A 9,071-nucleotide genomic window follows, 5' to 3' on the forward strand; every position below is an offset into this window, starting at 1 on the left:
TCTGTGAAACAGGAGAGCAAATATTCCCCACATGGGGTGGAGATATGAGATGATCTGGTTGCAAGTGGAAAAAAGCTATTGAACTGTACAATACTCAGTTCTTTGAGGAGATTGGCTGTGCAAAGGTGAATTAAGCAATGACATGAGAATTAGATTCAAACTGATAAAAGGTTGAAATATTTACAGGCCAAACTTTTCATTATGCTGAGCCGAGAAAAATTACTGTTGCTGGAATCCTTGTAGTTTATCTGAAGATCAAAGACTCAGACAACAGATTAGTAAATATATAAGATACTTGATGATACCGTGGATTAATGCTACTGATACCGTGGATTAATGCTACTGATGAAACAAGGGTTGGGGAAAGGGGAGTGGGAAGCCAGCTAAGGCACCTGAGGAGATGATTTTTTTTTAATTTTTTTATTCGATATAATTTATTTACATTTCAAATGATTTCCCCTTTTCTAGCCCCCCCACTCCCCGAAAGTCCCGTAAGCCCCCTTCTCTTCCCCTGTCCTCCCTCTCACTCCTTCCCACTTCCCCGTTCTGGTTTTGCCGAATACTGTTTCACTGAGTCTTTCCAGAACCAGGGGTCACTTGAGGAGATGATTTTAAGCTGAGAGTAGAAGGGAGACTTGGGCATAAGGGGAACATATCAGGGTAGAGGAGAATGTACCATGAAAACTAAGGTGGGGCTGGAGAAGCAATTAATGCCATCAAGTTCTGGAAAACTAACAACAAGTCTAGAAAGAAGAAAGAAGGGAAGAGCCAGAGTTGGAGACTCAGAGTTGAAAAGACCAAGATTATGAAAGGCCTTTGACACGAGAAGAGAGTTTGTTTTAAGAAAGGCAGGAAGCGTGGGGCTTCTTGCAGGGAGGCAAGGATCCAGTTCAATTTCTTTAGCTGCTTTCTGGGTCTAACTTTGTACAATGTACATTAACACTAGAAGCCTGGAGAAGAATTCATGGGATTCTATATTATTTTTTCTTCCCTCATCCCAGGAGCTATTTTTAATGTCTATGCTAAATAAATAACATTTAAACACATAACACTATCAGATATTTATCTAAGTAAAATGTTCAGGGTACAGTAACAATTCAAATTGTAAAATCAACCATCTTCATAGGAAAAAAACACCTTGATTAAAATTGTCTAGTCTCTCTAAAAATTTTATTATCATATTGGACAATATATTACCTTTTAAAATGAAGTATAGTTTAAGATTAATCAGGTACCTCAACATCATAATATATGAAGCACCTTGGTTATCATTCTGCTTTATTCACTGTTTTAAATTCAAAATTCAAGTGAAATCACAGGCAATGCTGACCAAATTCCTCTGTCCCCAACAAGAGTAAGTGTTCACATACCACTGAGGCCAACTAACTTCTTGGTTTGTGGTCAAGACAACAAACATGAATAACTCAAGACATAAGATTTGCAGGGCTTCATCATCCCCTTATATATTAGAAGTTCCTAGTGGACAATGTTCCTGGTGTGAAGGAATAACAAGAGGCACGGGTACAACTTCCTGTATTCTTCTGATCATCTCATGTCCTATATATATATATATATATATATATATATATATATATATATATATATATATATATATATATAAATCTAGCCAAGAATATCTTCTACCGTTATTATAACCCCTGCTTCAGGACATCACAATAAAGTTAAGTTTAAATGCTTCAGTAATAAAGAAAAACAAAGTAGCCTTATATGCGAGTATGAAGGTCCAAATTCCTCCAGTAGCAGGACCACTTCAGAAAGAACCTGTGTAATAAGCATCCCGGGCTACACACAAGCATGCAAGCATCCTGCAACTGCCCCACCACATCTTCCCACCAGCAGTTGAGCATTCTGCAACGTGACCCAGCAATTGCTCATTTTATTCCCACTGATGAGGAGCACTGCATTGGGCAGTTACAAGTCTACAGGCTTACTCACGTGTAGCAGTTGAGTCTTTCCAACTTGAAGCACCTTTGTACCAGAACCTTGCTTTTTTCTGATGGTTTCCTAAGCCAGAGAAAAGGCCCCATTGTTATTAACAACAATTTTTAATCTATCATGATTAGTGAGATCATCAAAAGGAAACTTAATTTGGCCATTAGATTTGTTCTCCTGTTTACAAAGTCTAGTAGTTCCAAGAGAAGCATTCAAAGGACCAGATGTCTGTTCACTTTTGTGAAAGATTTAGAAATTAACTCAACACTTGATTTGTTACAAGATGTAAACTTCCATGCTGCAAGACCTGACTTAGCATGTGGAACCTTTTGATATGCTTTGTACACATGAGGGAAGAGTGCTGTCACAGCTCACTGATTTAATAAGAGGAGAAACTATGTCACCAAGGATTGCCAACTTCTGCCTCACAGGCTGCCTGTCGTACTCCAACAAAGAATTAATTCTTCAGACGGATAGACAGATAGGAGTACACTGAAATTTAAGACGTGACTTCACTTTTCCTCTGCTTGGTTCATTTAGAGAAAGTGTATTAAACTACTGCATGTGATCAGAAACCTTTCCGTGCCCTGTCACTTGTAGACGCCAAGGTACTGCATTGTCACATTTTTCCACCAGCAACTGTTGCCTATCAAGTCTCTTGAACTGAGGTTTGGAAAGGACTGCCACACTGCATGTGCTCTGCTCTAAAGAAGACTGGCGCTCATCTTCCTCAGGATCCTCACTGCCCCAGAGTTCTCCTCTACCACTTTCTCATCCCCCCCATGGAAGCTTATTTACTTGGTTCCTTAAGGACCATGGTTCCTCACTTGACTCCCCACTGGGGAAAGCTTGCAGGACAAGGTCAATTTTGGGTGTATGTCTTCACGTTCCACCTTCATCTGAGTTGAGAGCATTCCTCTTTGGCTTCTCTGGCAAATTCTGTACTTGGATGTGGTAAGAAATTCCTTTCTGAAGGATAGTTCTTATCCTTCCCCAGTATAGTTCCCATCATGTCCCTTTGACTTACTCATGGTGGCATCTCTGGATTCAACTTCTTCCCCCATATTTGTTACTGATGACTGTTCATGATTTATCACTATTTGAAGATCACTCCCAGATTTGGAAAATTCTTTCTGAATTTTTTGCAAGGTCTCAGAGGCCAGATTAACTTCATCCCTGCTAAGGGAATTACCCAGCACACTGCTGTCAGCTTGACTATGGAAGGTGGAAGACCTCAGCTCACAGGACACAACTGGTGATTTTTCAACAGTAATGTCAGGCTCCAAAGAAAAGCTCTTCACCTCAAGATTTTACATTATCAGAGACATTCCATTTGCACTCATATGTTGAAAACTTAAATTACTGGGTTCTGTCCAAGACATCTGGTAACCTGTACCATCTAGTTGATCTGGAGTTAGTAAGTGTTTCTCAGATTTGCTGATCTTTTGTGAGCCTTTCTTTCTTTTTCATCAATATCTGAGCTAAAAAGCAGGCCTGTTTTTACAGACTCAATCCTACTTTTTAGATTTTGCTGATTCACTAGTCATCAACCAACATTTTCACATCTATTGATGACAGAACGTCCATTCTAATCTCTGTTCTTCCCAGACTAAATTTCAGATGGAGAGATCTTTGGGTCTTTTCTTTATAACTGACTTTGGGAGAGACACAGCTTGTTTTTCCTGATTCTACCCTGTAAACTTGTTTGTTGGCAATCTTTTTACTTGCCTTAGGTCTGTACTGATAAAGTGGTTCCCACTCATGGTGATTGGTGAGAGAGAACGCTAAGATCCCTTCAGGACTTGTATCAAAGTGAACTGATACTGGTATAGAATTGCTGCTGAATACATGACTTGGCATCAGCTCAAAGTTCAAGTTGTGCTTGATAGACTTCCTTTTCTTACTCTAAGGCATGCGAAGACTCTCCTGGCAGTTTATGCTTAACACTTGGTGTGAGAATCAATGGTGATACAGAGGTCTTGGCTGTTCTACCTTGTTGAGGTTCTGCTCCATTTAAGTTTATTCAGGGCTCCATTTACAAAATCTCCAGCACTATGTCTTCTTTTTCTCTTACATTCACCAGGACTTTCACAGTTTCCTTCAAAGCCTTCTAGGGATGGAGTAGTATAGAGTCCATCAATACCTAACATGGATGGTATCTTTTCCAGGATAAAATCTGCAAGATTGCTGCTGTCTATCTTATTCTCACTTGCCCTAAGAGAAACATTCTTAAGAAAGCTAAAGAAGTATCTTAATATATCAACTGTCGGGTCTGCCATTAGACATGCCAGCAATAATGTAGCTTTATCCCTCTGTTTTGCTCCTTACTGTTGAAAATTGAAAAGTGCTTCATGCAAATAATCTGGAGTACAGGCTCTGGCAATTTCTGGAAGAAGTACTTGAGCAGGCCTGGACCATCACACGGAAGTGCAGAAGACAGGCAGGCTTCACCATGGTCCAGTTTACTCTTGGAATATGCCCATATCCTAGAACAACTGAAAGAGGTACGGAATTAAAAGGAACTCCAAATATCTTACCCCTTATTTCCGTAACTGCAGTTTCATGTCTCCTGCAATCACACTGACCATGGCCACCTTTGACCTTAATGCCATAGACAGCCCGAAGCTGCTGCAGCAGGGCCAATCTGACCAGCCTCTGATCCACATCCTGAACAAATCACCCACTCTCCAAGGCCAACACTGGGTCCTGACTTTCTTTGCCACCAACCAACTCTTCCAATTTTCAAACACCCTCAGGCCACCTCTGGCCCTCTTCTGGCCCCTGCCACTTCCTACACTTTCCCTCAACCCACTTACACAGACCTTCTCTCCTGCCACACTTCAATCTTGCTTCACCTCCACCGGCCTTCTTTCCAGATCTCTCAGCACTGTCAGTTACTTCCACAAACTTCCCTTTTTCCTCTGACTCCTCCGTTTCCCCAGACTAACGCCTGCTGCTAGTTTCTATCTTCTGGATGATTCTACTTATCCTCTTCCACACAGGGTAGCCTTCCCTGCTCAGATCTCTTGAGATGGAAACCCAACCTTAAGCTACTCCCTCCAGCCAGGCCAGCCGTCCCCAGCCTGCTAAAGCTTAGTGGCTCAGCTCAGACCAATGCCCCACCAAGGAATGCATCAGACCTGACGTGACTGCACCTGAGCAGTCACTCAAATGCCCTCTATATTATTTTTTCAACTTCTTATAAATGGGAATGCCTGGCACAGGCTAATCCATTCATCAACTATTTCCTGGGCTTCTACCACATACATGCAAAGCGTGACTGGAGGTATCACACCTTTAAGTTTCAGAGAGATTTGATTTGAAGAAGATAGGCCCTCTAATTGGGAGTTGATAGCCTAGTGTTGGTCACCCAAGGCATACACAGATAAAGAAATGAGATTTCAAATAATTACAAAAGTGTTACAGGAAGATAGCAATGTATACATCCCCCACTGGATTCTAAATAATAAGTAAGGTGGGGACCCCACTGGCTTTCAGGAGTGACTTGGGTAGACATCTATCTAAGGGATCTTACCAACTGGCAGTAGGTTAAGTCATTTATATAGTGTAGTTTGTGCTGTACCAAAGCTGTAGCATCTCTGATTTCATTTGTTCATTTTAAAGGCCAGCAAATTGTGCTTTCCCTGTGTGAAACTGAAGTTTCTTCAGGAGGTGACCCTAAGTCAACAATTTAAATGCAGGTGAGGACTTCAGAATGGGAAACAAGGCAGACTGATAAAATATTCAGTCAGGACATAATCTCTGTGGCCACATTTCATTCCATCAAATGTGGAGGCCAATGCAGTAGCCCCACTGAGAGGGAAAGGAGACACGGCTGCTTGGGAGCTGTGACAGCTTCCCTAGCACATTTGTGCCACCCCCCACCTAGGCTGTAGTCAATAGAGAAAAATCTAAATGGTATCTCAGGTGTTAATGGCTGGAAGCCAGGAATCCAGGAAGCCATGGAATATGCAATGGTAAGTTCTGAGAAGATGTAAATGGACCATGAGAGTGTCTGCTGCTGCCTCTGAGATTCTATCAAGCTAAATAGCAATATCTCAATCAACTTGAGATCAGGAAGAACAGCTTTAATGTAAATTCCATTTTCTCTCATCTCTGAAAGGTAGTTTCTCTAACTATCTAGTCTACTTGATGTATTTGACTTTACTATATTTGACTTTATGTGAAATATGATTTTAGGAACACCTGTAAAGTAGTGGCTAGTACTGCTGACTATGCAGAAGGAACTAGCCACTGGGCTAAAATAAAGTATTTAACCACAACATACAACTAAAGATGCAGGGGCTCTCCTTGTATAATAGCTCAGAAAAATAACCTTTAAAACAGCCAGGGAGTAACAGCACCCTTATGAGCACCTTCACTAACAAAAATAGTCCCTACTTACTACTATCTACTGAGTGCTGCTCCATACAGGAACCTTATTTAACACTGTATGTGTTAACCTGGTTAATGATCACAAATGATACAAAATACGTTATTTTATTTTGTACTGCCTGGGTAAGTGAGAAAACTGCTATTACTGAAGCTTGGGTAGCCTGTTAATGATCATGGAGATGAACGTTTCAGAAACTCCTTGATCTAAGTCAGTTTTCTAGGCTTTCTAGACAGGCCCTGCCATTCCATCCATCTTCCATGGTTTGCCTGTAGGACAAAGTCACAGTCAACAAAGACACAACCTCTCGAGTGTCTTTGGGTCTACCTTAAAGATATCCATGTCCTAGTTAGTAGCTGGAAGGAACGCTTCAATCATACACCAGCGTGGACAACGCTATACTCCATTCACTAAATAAACCAGTTCCACCCTTAGGACTGTGCAAGGCCCAGCTGAACTAATAATATTTCACTATGTGACTGAAGCCTGAGGCTTTCTTGACTTTAGTACTCAACTAAGTACTGTTGGGGTTCTGTCTAAGCTCCACCCCACACCTACCTGGCAATAGCCAGGTATGCCCTGCTCCAGAGATCTGGCCCACTATAAGAGGGGCTACTTGCCCTTCCTCTCCCTCTTTGCTCTCCTGCTCTCCCACATACTCTCACTTTTCTGCCCCTTGGGCTCTCTCCCCTCCACTTCTCTTCTCTCTCTCTCTCTCTCTCTCTCTCTCTCTCTCTCTCTCTCTCTCCCCTTTCTCTACCACTAACTCCCATCCCCTACTCTGAATAAACTCTATTCTATACCATGCCTATGTGTGTGTGGTCCCTCAGGGGGCAGAGGTGCCCAGGCAAGGGCCTGCCTGGGCATCCCCTTCCCCACGCCACTATGCCACACTCCCCTAACCCCCAATCCTCTCCTTTTTAAGCCCCCACATTGGTGCCGAAACCCGAGACAAGAAACACCATGGGCTACACTTGCTTAAGCCTCTTTCACCAGGAAAGGAGAGATGGATAAGTCCTCCACCCCCCACAGGGTCAGAGCAGCAGTTTACATAGTTGCACGCTGCTGCAGGGCCACAGCTTTTCTGTTTCCCTACACTCTGCTTTCCTTATGCCCTCAAGGCAGCTGTGGTCACAGCAGCCAGGGACTCCCCGCAGCATTCATGGCGGTCCCCACAAGTGAGCGTGTCCCTGCGGGACCCACAGCAGTTCTGGCAGCTGCGGCAGGTGCCCCATGTGAATGAAACCTTCCCATTCCTCGCCACCAAGCCCCTGCTCCTCTCCGAGGTCCCCCGCTCCTGCCTCCTGCTCCGGAGCTGCCACCACCACGGCGGGTTCACCCTCCCACACCGTTCCTAGGATACAAAACAAGCTACTTCCCAGCCATTGCAGGCTACGTGATTTCTAACTTCCGCCGCTGGCAGGAAGTCCCACCCTGCACCTGCAGGATCACTAACCTTTCCCCTACAGCTTTTCTTGCTGACAGCCACTACCATCCGAGCCGCCACAGGTTCTGGCAGGACCCCATTGCTGTTGCTGCGCCCCACCCCCACCATACGGTCCTGCTCCGCTGGCTACAGTGCGCAGATTTCTCCAGCCATTGCCTGCCACAGTCTGGTCACAGCCCATGCCCACGCCCAGCTCCTCACTGGCTGCTGAGATGCTCCACCAATTCTAGTACTTGATTCTCTCACAGCTCTACCGCTTCTCCCTGCCACCCTGTCCTCCCTCCCCTTCACTGTGTAGTCTCCCTACCACCCTGTACTCCATCTCCTTCACTGCACGGTCTCCCTGCCACCACTCTCAGTGTTCGTTGCTGTTAATACAGTGGGCCATGACAGGTCTTGCAGCCATTGCACAGGCAGGAGAAGCAGGATTGGGGGACCGGGTCCCACAGCCAGGCAGTTCAAAATGCTCAACATGACAGCCAATTACACTGGCTTCCACAGTATGTGTGCTACCTGTCAGGCTCTTCCTTCTACCAGATGGCAAATTTAAATAAACATTAACCATAATAGTAAAAAACCCTTAGCTTTCAAATGAAGCCTGGCCAACCTCTTTGGAACAAAGGGTTTCCTCTCATGCCTAGCCCACACTCCTGCTTAGGACATTTAGGCCCACCCTCGGGTGTACCCTAATCCAGAAGTGACCCTGAAATCCCCCATTGGCTTTTACAGCACAGACAAAGTCCTGGCCCAGGCGGGGCACTTCTTCTGGCATGAATGCTCCAGTTCCTAAAGGCCCTTGTGACGGCCTAGGCTCTTTAGCTTAGCTGCATTTTTGTTGTCGCTACTCTTCCAGGATGCTGGATTTGTATCTAACAACATTCCTACTTACCCCTCCCTTACCCAGTGGGCGCTACTTGTCTTCGACCATATATTTTTAAAATTAACAGTCTGATAAATGATAAAGAATCTGAACCCCACCTATTCCATGTTCCCACACCCTTAACTCATTTGTTCCTATAGCCTGTGTGCTCAAGTTGATGTTAACAAGCCTAAATCTGCCTAGACAAACTCATTTTCTGTCACCACAATTTAATCCATTGCTGCCAGCTTTCTTACTCTGATATTAGCATCTTTACTAACCAAAGCAATATACTTTCCTCTACCTATGCAACCTGTCAAAGCTACTGAAGATTTCCATTCCTATTCTCTCTTTAACTAGTGCCCTCCTATCTTGCACTCAATCTTGTCAGAAGTTTGTTATTAGATTTAAGACAGACA

General features: G+C 43.8%; 1 pseudogene; it reads right to left on the reverse strand.

Annotated features, from left to right (window-relative positions):
* Positions 1-3,641: 3,641 nt before the first annotated feature.
* On the reverse strand, positions 3,642-7,901 carry LOC127690843 (rho GTPase-activating protein 11A-like; annotated as a pseudogene).
* Positions 7,902-9,071: the final 1,170 nt, after the last annotated feature.

Source organism: Apodemus sylvaticus, chromosome 8, assembly GCF_947179515.1.
Source record: "Apodemus sylvaticus chromosome 8, mApoSyl1.1, whole genome shotgun sequence".
NCBI lineage: Eukaryota > Metazoa > Chordata > Mammalia > Rodentia > Muridae > Apodemus > Apodemus sylvaticus.